The sequence below is a fragment of the Anopheles coustani genome, chromosome 3, assembly GCF_943734705.1.
Source record: "Anopheles coustani chromosome 3, idAnoCousDA_361_x.2, whole genome shotgun sequence".
NCBI lineage: Eukaryota > Metazoa > Arthropoda > Insecta > Diptera > Culicidae > Anopheles > Anopheles coustani.
The window spans coordinates 39,963,631-39,976,385 of NC_071288.1; positions in this window are offsets into that span (position 1 = coordinate 39,963,631).

The window sequence follows — 12,755 nt, forward strand, 5'->3', positions numbered from 1 at the left end:
CTTCGCGGAATTTTCCCGCAAGGGGTCGAAGTCGAGCGGACGGCGGCCTGCACACGACGATGACGTAGTGTTCCAACGAAAGGAAGAGCGCTTATTGGACGACGGAGCTTGCCGGGACCCGCTGGACTTTGCACTGGAAATGGAAAGAAACGTACATGAAGTTGCCATAAGTTGGTTGCTTGTGAGTGATAAATGCTCGATTCACAGATCGCCCTCGATCCGTCGTGCAAATCAAGGCGTGCCCTCCACGCACTCCCAAAACCCATTCAACGAGCACCAAGGAGCAAGGAGGAGGATAAAGGGTTTGTGCGTGTTGTGAGCACAAGGGGGAAAACATGGCGGAACCCCACTGTTAGATAACAGCACGCAGCAGATTCATTGATGGATACGGGACCGAAATCGACAGATGGATGGATGGATAAATGATGCTTGTTATGTATGTGCAAGGCCACACACTCTGGCACGCACGCACGCACGCACGGGGCACCGGGGGCATAATCTTTGGCCGGGCGAAGGGGGAAGTGTGCTTAACTCATCTTAAATAAATGGGTCTGAGGGGACGATTGATGCGCCCCGCGACGGTGTCACGGTGGTCTGGCAACCTTCGCGGCAGGATTGGGCCAATATTTGTCGATGTGCTTACACACGATTTATACCTGTTGCGGAAGTTTAGCATCAACTTCCCCCCACCCCGATCGCAATGCTCTTATCTGTCATCAAGCCCCTCTTGAACCCGATCTGTCGTTGGGCCGGTACGAAGGAGATGTCACGCGTTAATGTTTCCCACCATATTTTGCGCTTGGCTCCTCTTTTTTTTTCGTTCGTGTACCCAACGTGATCAGCGGGTAGATGTGAATGAGCGTTTCTTTGGCATCATGGCAAATTCAAGCCAAATTACCCAAAGCCAAATCATAATGGACAGCGGAGATCGCCACAGATGGTGCTAACTCAACGATCAACGACTGATAATTGATTTTTTTTTTATGAAAGCAAACGATGCGCACACATGGTGGAACACTGGTTCAGCTGTAACATTCTATTCTATGTATGCTTCAACGTATTGGAACCAGGAAAACAATAGAACGTAGGGGATTTGAAGCTCTCCATAGGATTTAAATTTCTGCGATGACTAGCAACTGTCTAAACATACTCTTATTTCTACACTTTTACTCATATACTTCTTTAATTCAGAACCAGAGGAATGATTCCCTGTTTGGGCTCCAAATTTTTGTAGCAGCTGATTACACATTTTGTGTACTAAAAATATAAACAGAGTTAGTATAATTTTGGTGTGTGTCTTCCCACAAATTGTGTCTATAATTTTCGTTACTTCTAGCAGCATTTTTCAAAGACATTACGTGCCATTATCCATGTCCTTCATAATTAGAAACAAAAAACAAAATCCAGCACTCGTTTTAAAACATAAAGAATTATATACACCATTTAAAATTCAAGAACCTTTGTTATGCTAGGGATATGGGATGGGTATATATGCTGCGTCATGCATTTTATGTATCATTATAACAAATAACAATTGCAATTTTAAAACTAGTGGCTGGAAGTGTTTTTTAAATTTTCAAACCAAAGTTAAACCAAGCCATTTCGATTTGGATATTGCTTGTTTTGCGATCCCATGTTTATGTAGGACAAAGGGGGACTTAAATGAACTGCTAAATGTTGTCCTATTTCACTTATGTAGGAAAGAAAACTAAACATTTTGGAAAACAATCCTTGTCAAAAATAAAACATTGCAAAACAATTCAATGGAACGGACACGTCACCATCATCCCGTGAAACCACTTTTGCAGCTTTCGATTATCTCCTACGCTTTGGGGCAGCAAACAGCAACCACTGACATAGACCATATCCCTGCCAGCGATGGGAAGAAAGTTATGAGTTCACAACCTTTGGCCGCACCACTTTTCGGTGAAATCAACAATTCATTAATTTGCAGCTTGCAGATTTCGGATAGCGAAACCATATGGTGGGTCGATATTCTGGCATCAATAATCAACCTACCGACGCAAGCAACGGCCATTTGTTTCGGTTAAGTTTGGTTTAGTATAAGTTCAGGGTACGTTGGGGGAACACGCATTTGTTTATCAACAGGTTGTGGATAGACATTTCGCGTGTCAGAGTCCATTCGATTATCTGATAAGTCTGATGGATATTTTGTCTGGGAAATGTTTGAAACCACTAAACGAGCTGTAGAATGTACCGTTTTTGTTCTAATATAATTTGTTAAGTACTTCTACTCATCGGCCAACCGATGACGCATTAGTCTTTGTTTTCCTCAAAGACGTAATTCGATAATGGGTTAGAATTTGTTCCTAATTACCAAATTGTACCTTAGTAATTAGCAAATTAGTCAGTACGCAATTAGTGTTGCCGGTAAAATGGTGTTTTTACGCGCCCTTTTCCCCGATCACCAGGGAATGATCAAAGATTAGCGGCTGCATGGCTAAAGTTTGTCTTCCATCAAAGGCATTGGAGGAGGGTAAAACGATGGTCTGCTTGTTCGCATGCTTCTCTCTGCGCTTATTAATCACTTCGTTTGGCCTGAAGATCGGCTTAATGCGTACGGAAATAGAACAACCGCCACACGCCTCCCAACGATGGTGGCGTCTTGTTGTTAACCACTACCGTAACGCATTTAGCAAGTACTTTCGATCCGCGGTTCCCGGTCTTCACCATCCGCCGGACATCCACGAGATGTGCTGAGCGGAATCGGTGCGATCGGTTCCCGGGATTCAGACTTGTAAGATTTCGCACGGAGTTTCCAGGCAAAGATGGCGCGCGGTCATTCGGTTTGTTTATCTTGGGGCCCGCGCCAGAACGGTGTTTGTTTACGTTGGAAAACTCGGGCATTTCCACTTCACGATCGTCATCACTGTTTCCCCGTACCGGCGCACGGAGATCGGCGTGAGAGTTCGCGTGTTGTTTTGCACAACACGAGGGAAAAGGAGCAAACACACCGAACGTGATTGGAAAGAGGTTTGCAATATCCGGTACGATAAGTGACAACGTGAGAAGAAATGTAATCAAAACAGTTAACTGGCCAGATGCAACAAACACGTTGATCATTACATGACAAGTGTAGCTAATCTGGAGGTACACATAAACAATGTCTATGGAAAATTTTGATGGATATTTAACGTGTCGAACGATATGAAAGTTCCATTTAATTTTTGTCGAACAGTTCACTCTCATAGTATTAGTAAAATAATTTCTAACAAACGTTAACAAACGTTCTGTTATGCAGTCCTATGACTTACCGGAAGTTTCTATGAATACTATTAACTACTGATAAGAATAACAACCCTTTCAGACGATTCAAATCGCACTGAACAATCATCACGATGATTCTTTTAGTTACTCTTTTGTAATTTAAAATGCGAAAAATGAGTTCCAGCTAAAAAGAAGATTCAAACAGGAGTTACAAAAACTCACCGTGAGGAGTTTAATTAATCAATTCAATAGTAAAATTCTAATCATTCATTCTTACTCAGTACGCGCATCACTTCTATTACCTACCGTTTCTACTGAAGATTTTTTTAGAAGAATACTAGAAGAAACTCTAATCCTGAGTGTGTATTTAGTGTTCTATCATCTCGACAGCATATCATAAAAAGATTTCTCTTTTCTTCAAAGACAAATCGTCGTACGATAAATCATTCCATTTTATCATTCGATCGCAGCATAAGGGTCTAGGTGCTATTAAACTAAACCGGTTCCAGGCGTGCCCCGCCCGAGCTGGCTCGAAAATGTGTCCAACTATCAGCCGAAACTCTACACGTGGTTAGTTGGCAAGGGTTCAGAATGACACTTTTTCTTGACAGAAACACTAAAAAAGACAACGCCAACGACCAATCCCACGCTAATTCGCGAAGACAACCGCGCTATCGCGGGGTTCTCTCGGTGGGAAAATGGAAGAAGATTTGCCGTGATGCTAGAAGGTGCTGTAAAAAAAACCCCGACCGAAGCGGTTTGTCCGGAGGTATACCGTGTTTAATTTTTGACCGGTTCCCTTCGTTTCTGGGTGGTGTGGTGGTCCGGGCTCATTAGAAACACCCTGAAAAGGGTAAATAAATGTTGCGATCACGTCTTCGCACTGGCCCGCCGGAATACTAATGGGCACTGGCTGATGATGGCGAAGGGGTTGGTGCTCCTTCCTGCGTTTTCCCTCCCCCGCGCACCCATCACCATCCGCCGCCGATCGTGGTGACATATATGACCACCCTTGTCTCGCATCCTCCCCTCCCGCCTGAAATGTCCACTAACATTCGTGACCATTCGGCACACCCGTTGCGTGGCGGAACTACTTATTCATGAGGCCCCAGACGCGCGAACATGCTAAATGTTTGCAAAAGCCGGGGGTTCCTCTTTCGTCAAAAACTGCTCACCACCGCCGCTCGCAGTCAAAGTGCGATCGTCTAGTTCTTTTTTCATTTCGCACACCGCGATGGCTTATCTGACGGTATTTGTCTTCCGCTTATTTGTGTAGTGTACTATCCTTTTTTTTTGTTCGTTTCGTTTCCCATTTTTCTACCCCCCAAAAATCCCATCAAACTTTACCGACGGTCTGTCTACGATTGTCTTCCCGGCGGGCGGATTTATCCAGCCTCGCACCCCCTGCCCTCTCGCAATGTGCTAAAAGCATCCCCCCGTCTCCCTTCATCCGTGCCACTCCGTTCTCGATCATCATCAGCATGACCTCCGGCGTGACGGCTGGGTAGTTTGTCACTTCCACGACCAATATCCGGCTCCTGCGGACGACCGCTAACGCCTGTTGCTAACGAACGCCGCAGAATAGCCGCTAGATTTATTCCCGAAAGAGAAAATGCTTAATAATTAGCTTTCCTTTTAGAAGACGAGTCCCTTTTACGGATGCTGCCACCGGGTGGCTCTGGGTTTCGGATGTCGGCAAAAGGTTCCCAAAACTTGTTCGGCCACCATTTGGCTTTCAGTGTCGTGTTTCTTCTCCAAGGAGCTTCTCCAAAGCAGTTACGCGGATGTAGTGAAACAGATGGACACCAAAGTTGCGGGCCGTGTTGTTCTTCTTCGTCTCACCCAAGGCCCTTCGCTGTAGGCGGTGATTTAAGCCGTTCGATCGAGCGCGAGCCGGATTGATCGTGCAGCGCCTCTTTTCGCCGTCATTTTCGCCCCTCCCAAGCGGGTGACAAAGTATTAGAGGGTGGAAAAAAAGGCAGCGACAAGGAATTCCGAACCAGACGATGCGTGATGTTGTAACAAAGCGTTTCACCGATACGGTGAGGAATAATTTAAATTTTTATTGACCCTCGAATATCGTAAAGATCAGTATATTTTGATTCCTTCCCCGCCGAAGGGGGGAGTAAAAAAAAAACACCCTAATGATTTTGTACACAGGCTCTTTTTTTTCTCTTTACAACACACTCCCATGGCGGTGATGGGCAACCGGTTCTTTAACGGGAAAGAGGGTCAATGTCTTTGGGTGGCAAAATTTGCATGCCGATGAAAAATGACACCTGATTTGTGTCTCATTTTTTTGGGCTCCGGCTCACCCCCGACCCGTACCCCGGTCGGACGATCGCTGGCCGGGTTGGGAAATGTGTGTTTTTAGGGCTTGACACAAAGCAGGATGTGTGGGGTGGCGCCGTGGCCGCGGCTCGCGCGACGGTTACGAAACGCTAGACCCGAGCGTCATCCTTCGCTAGGGTCGCGGCGTCAGGTCCACCTTGAGCGCCGGTGAAGGTTTCGTGAAGGCAGACCTGAAAATCCGCCCCAAAAAACATGGAAAACTTTCTGCCCGCCCAGCAACACAAGAGAGCTGATCGAAATCCAGTTTCCAGCACGCCTCGGCAGATGATACATCGAGTGGCCGGATGGACATAGCACCGTGTCGTGGCGTTAGTCGATGGATGCTGCCTGCTTTCGACGATGATCCGGTCCTTCACGGCTAAGGCTACGCGGCGAGACCTTTGATGTGGCGCAGGAGAAACGTCGGGGAATTCGTCGTAAGCTGGCGAAGGTTGCTTTCTAGTCACGTGCGTAGGCCCTGGGCGAAACCGAAGGACATCGATTCGTTGTGTCCTACCCGTATAGACCGTCCTACCGGGTGACAAACGCATCGGGCTACACTTGTCCTCTCCGGCGCGGGGAGACTTTGCGACGATAATAAGCAAACGACGTTTAAATCGGGGGCTACTGGTTCGACGGATCTTAATTACGACCTTTTCATTGTATGCTTATGCCCGATCGCCAGGGAAAAAAAACGGCCAGCACACATTACACAATCATTAACCCGCCCTGCCATCCAATGTTCCCTCCTTCCCGGTTCCCGGGAAACTACTGCCGAGCCTCTACTTGTTCGGGCTACATCTTGAACCACTTTATTGACCATCGAGCAGCTTTCACAGGCCGCTGCTTGGTGGTAAAAGTACAGCGAAGGTCAGCTTTACGCAATCATCAATGGAAAGGACCACCGATCGACTGGTAAGGCTTTTGGTCGAGGGTTTTTAAAAATATCCTAGCCTGTTCAAAACGCTTCCCTTTTCCAGAGCGTGCCGCGCCTCTGTTGCTAACCAACGCTGTCTTTCGAACACCAGACCAGAAGTTTAAGTAACACATAAAACAATGCCGAAAACTAAAGTGGTTGACGTACAGCAAGTGGACAACTGGTACGAGTTGGAAAGGAGAAAGATCCAACCGTAAGAGGCTTGGTTGCCGGCCTGTCTATGCTTGCCGGGGAATGACACTACACCCGGGGGACCCCAAATGGGAACGCTCTGCTCTTCTTACGGTACGATAAATCGGGCTCGAACCCCTTCACAGAAACACGAACCTGTGTGCTTTCGAAGCGCCAAGAGTGTGTTGATGCGCCGGAACGCTTCACAGCATAACCTACTTCTGATCAGGTCCGTCAGGCGGCGTGTCAAACCATATGCCCAACGGTGGTACATCCTCCCAAAAGCAGGCAGACGATCGTTCGACCGACGATTAACGACGAATTCAACAACCTGCCTCGCCCTCCAGGGGCAATGTACGATCGGCAGTACTCCATGATCTCCTCCTTCATGCTCACCTCGCGTTTTCCTTTCGCGCTCTTTCTCCTGCGGCGACATGCGCAGGGAAAACGGGCGGCCATGGGGAAGAAGGTTCAGCTCAGTTCATCCGCCCCGTTCGTCCGCGTGAAAGTGCCGCGCAAAATTCGAAAAAGTGAAACTCTTTTGATGACCCACATTATCATTGCCCGTTCCGATCGCCCCGGCATCGTTGCTTCGGCCGTTGCGACTGAAGCTGGCAGGATACATTTAGTTTCATTCATCGAACCGGGACCGCCACGGGGCCATGGGCTACGGGTTTGGTTCCAAATCTTGCGGGCGCATAGTAAAATCGATTAGCATAATTCGGGCGAGATAAGGCAAATTATCGAAATCGGTAGGCAATCAAAGAGAAAATGAGAAAGCTATCTATTGAACCGATGGGAGAGAAAACTCCAGTGTTCGGTATAACTTGTTTCATACAGTTCACATACGGGGTCACCGCAAACGATTGTTGGCGACTGAGTGATCTTCAAACGTGGATATTTCCTTTAGTGAATGGACAAGACTGTGACGTAAAGATCGGAATAAAATTAAATACTTAGTGAAGTTTCAAATGTCAAACAAAGACGAAACTCCAACGAAATGCATTTGCACTGCCAAGAAATGTTGAAATAAAGCAAGGTGGGGTAAAAAAGTGCATCCAGTTTTTACCTTAATTACTTTGCAAGAGAAAAACCAGTGGAGAAAAATCAGCCTTGTGTAATGTTAAGATAAATTACTGAAAAAAGGGTGAGTGGTTGGAATTTTTACTCAGCTTAGCATAAATCATTGTAGGAATCACGATCGCAATCTATCAAGTGAAGTTTGCAAATATTACGAAATTTCAACAAAAAGTAGCGAAAATAAGTATACAAAAGTATAAATAGGTTAGTTTACAATATATGTAAGAAGTCAGAACATCTCTATGGTTCGTATTAAGTTGTCGTTTTCTGGCAGTTAGCTGTTAGACACTCTCATTTTATTCTACTAGTTAGTAGAAGCAAATTTGAAATGGACGCCCATTTTATATTGGAAACCAAATATCATTACTTACATTATAAACTAAAATTGATAGATAAGACCAGAAAAATAAAATGTTGCTAAAATACCAAATATGCTCGTATACCATGCGTACACTTTATATGAGGGCACTTTCATCCAACTTGACATACGAAATCTATTAGAAACGAAATCTCGAAAAAATGATTCTCTATGTTTATTCAACAAACAAATCAATTGGCCTTCAGTAAAAAATACAAATGAATATTCAACTATTTATTACTGTTCGAAAATATAATTTCTACTGGTTGGGAGACATTATTATAAATTCATATCAACCAAAAGTACCCAATTTGTTTATTGGGTGACTATTGACCGACAGATTAATTTTATTCTACGAATAATTTCGACTCACTTTACTCTACACTTCGCCGCAAGAAAACGAAATTCAACAACCTGTTTGGCAATCTAGACGCCATATACAAGTTATCCCCCTCAAAGATTATTTAGTTTATCTGTCTTATTATAACTTTTTGCACACATATTGGCCAAAACATCTAATTCTGGAACGTGTTAAATGAGAACGAGCAACCAGTTGGAAATAAGCCTTCCGCGTTAGTTTAAAAGACGTGTTTGTGGTGGCAAGAAACCGGACACGGTAAAAGGTGGTTGGCAAATCGAAAACCAGTACTGAGCGAACAAAGTAAGCGGTAAAAAAATCATAAACATAACTACCACTCCGATGGCATATTCCTGTCCGACGAGTTGCAGGTTGTAGTGTAACACCACCGGTTTTTTTTTTAACCACCACTACGCGACACCTTATCCGATATTACACCGTTTGCAAATAAATAAAAAACTGAACCGCCCAACTGCACTTTACCGAAAATTACTGCCCGTAAAACAATGGGCAATAAAAATTTGCACCGATCAATTTGCTTTCGGGCGGCATGATGATCGGTTGGGCGTCGATATGTTATAATTGTATGCACACCCCGCCGATGCGCGTGACTTCCATGTGAATTCATTAACTATCATCCGACCGAAAAATGGCCCAGGTCGCCAGAGGCAATGCCGCGGGTGAGCCCAGAGTGTGTGTGTGTGTGCGTATTAATGTTGTGGGAAGGAAGGTTCGCCCACATTCGGGAGGGACGCTGTCCTACTTCCCGGTACCGGTGCGATGAAAGAGAAAACGTCAAACATTCCATCCTCGGGGGGGAGGGAGAGAAAGGTTGTGGGGGGAGATGGTGGGAGCCGGATCTTTCGTGCCTCTTCGCAAGGAGCAGTTTGTGGGAGAAACTGGGAAAATTTCAGGACGCACTTGCCATCAAACTCGGCCGTCTCGGGTACGCTTACGGTACGTGGCCGCCATCTTGAGCCATCGACGCACCTACCACCATCGCACATTGTTAATGATAAAATAAAATACATTCGAACACCGAAGTAGGAAGCTTCACCCGGGGAGGGGGAGAGGGTGGTAGGGGCTGCGAAGCCACCACATCACGCACGCGGTGACCGCACAAGAAAGGCCTTAAGCTGGAAAGCACGAGGCACCACCGCATGTTGAGCGAGACACACACACACAACCACACAAAGCCATGCCGCAAACACCGCGCATGAGGTAAAGGAAGACGCATTTCGACGGGTCGTCGCTGAGAAAGTGAAAGTTACGTCACCATCCGTCGCATCACGACACGGCCTGACGACAACGGTGAGGCCTTTTGCGTAGATTTCTCGACTGCCGCCGTTACCCATCCCCGTTATGGCCGACGACATCTTTCGACGAACACGCGACGATCGCCCGAGCCTGCAGGTTCCGACAGGGGGAGGAAATACTATTTTAAACGGCTAATGAACCGAACGTGTGGGCCTTACCTTAGCAAAAAGGTACACATGCAAGCCCGCCGGAAAGCGGTGATTTAAAGCCCGTTTGGGTAGTTCACACCAGATCGTGTCATTATATTCATTCTTCATACTCGTACAGAAAAAGTGGCCCTTTTTGGTATCCTTTAAATGGTTTAGTTAAAATCACAACGAGTAAGAGTAAAAAGTGGGAACATCTTACAAATAACTGCACGATCGCAAGTGCACCACATATATTTGTGTTTTAAATGCGACCGCTTTAGACTTCATTCCATGAACTGTACCCGGGAGTTATACAGGACTTTCATATTTCTCTTCAATTTGATAAGAGTTCTCAAAAGCAAAATAAACGAACTGAGTCTGGCCGTGTCAAAGTGTTTGACGATTTGGCCTTGAGTAAAATTAATTAGAAGAAAAGGTTAATCTGTATGTTCGTTTAAGCCATTGATGATATTACTACTCAGCCATTGATGAATACTGTTTAGTGTATGGCTTTGACAGTAGAATGAATGTAGCCTGTTGGATTTACACAATACTTCCAATTATCTGTGTTGACTTCCGTGTGTTATGAGAAAACAAACGGGGTGAAAAATAAAGCACATTAAGCTCCGAAAAAGTTATTTTATAAGGGATTTGCCAGGGTCTTTTCTTTGTTCTATTTGACATTTTGATTATTTGCGTATTATATTGCGTATAGTGGAACGTTCTGTTTAAACACAGTACCATTTGGTAAACACTTGCGATATACTTTTTTCTAAATATAGGAACATTGGAATTTCCGTACTGATAAGGTTCTTCTTCACACTCAAGTGCTACTTAGTTGATGCGACCAAGGCATAAAGCTGTAGCGCTCGTTTGGATGAATCATTAAGACAGCCAGCGAAATAGATTGAATAGTTGGCAAGATCACCGAAACAACTAATCAGTCGGCATAGAAATTCTTCGTAAAAATTATTACTTGCATTTAAATTAGTTTATGACTGGTGTCACTGCTCTGACGCATGCGATATTTTATATATTGAACAAATGAAATCGGACGTGCGATTTTATCGTACGATGAAATTAAAATCGTTTAAATTTATCGGATCAACCGTATGCAATTTTTTCTGTCAACCCAGCGTGATTTTATAAACCCAAAATTGAGATTTTTATCTAGAAAAGATTATCAAATTGAGCTAACTTTCTTCAACTTTAAACCCGATAAAATCGGTTGGATCGAGCATTGACAACACCCTCAGTACTTATTTCATATGCATGCGACATACAGTGACCGGCAGGAAGAAGTGGACACTTCGAATTTTGTTGATTTTCGCTCAATATTTTTTTCTCAATCCAACTAAATATACTGCAAGTATTTTTCGTGTATTGATTTACATATTTCATATAAGATCGACTAATGAGTAAGCGAAAACAAACATATTTTGATTTTGAGAAAAAAATAATAAAAAAAAAGTATCTAAAAAAACAGTGACAAGAAAAAGTGGCCACTTGTGGGGGTTCTCGACAGCCGAGCGGTAGCGCCGGTTAGAAAATCGGCCCATGAGCGCCGGGGCTCACCACCTCGACGGCGTGGGTTCTCGAATCCCATCCGAGACCGGACCCTCCCCTGTACCGAGAGGACTGACTATCCACGTACCACAGGGAAACAAGTCTCGTAAGCCCTTAACGGGCAGGCATGACTAAGAGGTCGTTACGCCAAGAAGAAGAAGAGAAGAAGAAGAAGAAGAGAAAAAAAAAATTGAGCGAAAATCAACAAAATTCGAAGTGTCCACTTCTTCCTGCCGGTCACTGTATAGAGGATTTGTTTTCTTGCACAAGTACACACCATTTAAAAGTGAACGCTAATTAATAGTAAAACAGTTTATTCAGCCATTGTGGTTCTTCGTTGCACAAGAACAACGTCGGTGCAAGCGTGCGCATATTTTTAGTGTCGACTAAACCGTCGATCACTCGCTGGCTCGGTCGATCGATCTCGCCTCAGCATGAATCGAAGCCCGCATACGATTGATATGCGATGTCCTCACACTCGTTTGAATTAGGTGCCAAAACGCTTGCGACATCTTTCGCATCGTGCAGACCTTCAGAGACCGCTCTCGGCGGCGCGTCTTTTGCGCGCCTGGGGACAGCTTTGCCAGCGGTTCCTTCATTCTACCTCAACCCGCAACCGTTTCCCCCTGTGCCCCCGCCGTTCTTGTCCCGTGTCCTTTGCATCCTTTTGCTGTGTGCGAAAAATGCGGTGGGGGTGAGCAACGGGTTGAATGTCGCAAACCATGTGTGCCATGTGTGTGCCACTATCAACACCACCACTCGTTCAAACGTGGCCGGTACCGTTTTCGTCATTTCATTCAAGTTTTCGTCGTTTTGAGCGGGCTTCGCGCTTGCTGTCTTTTTTGTCGTCGTGTCGTGGCTTCGTTGAGCCACTTTTTTGTCACCTCCCTAGGTTCCTCCCCGTCAAAGCCCCGAGGCTTTGTGAATGCGTGTGTGTATTGGTATGAAGTCGCTACGACTGCGTAACCGCACCCTGCCTCTGCCCTCTAACTTTTCCACTCGCGATCCTTCCTCGATTTCCCGACGCGTCGTACCATCGACCTCAGAGGAATCCGTGATCACACCCAGCTTCCTATGGTGGTTGCATTAACCACACACATACACAAACACATACACAAGCACAACCAAATAGTGCGATCATTCCGCGTGGTTTACCAAAAAACCACCCCGGGAATATCATTCCTGAAGCGCGTGCTTCCCGCAAAGGTCGAATCGAAACGGAGGAAATGGGTATGTGTGTGCGCCCTGCATGTCCCATCCCACACCATTTTCTTTTCTCTT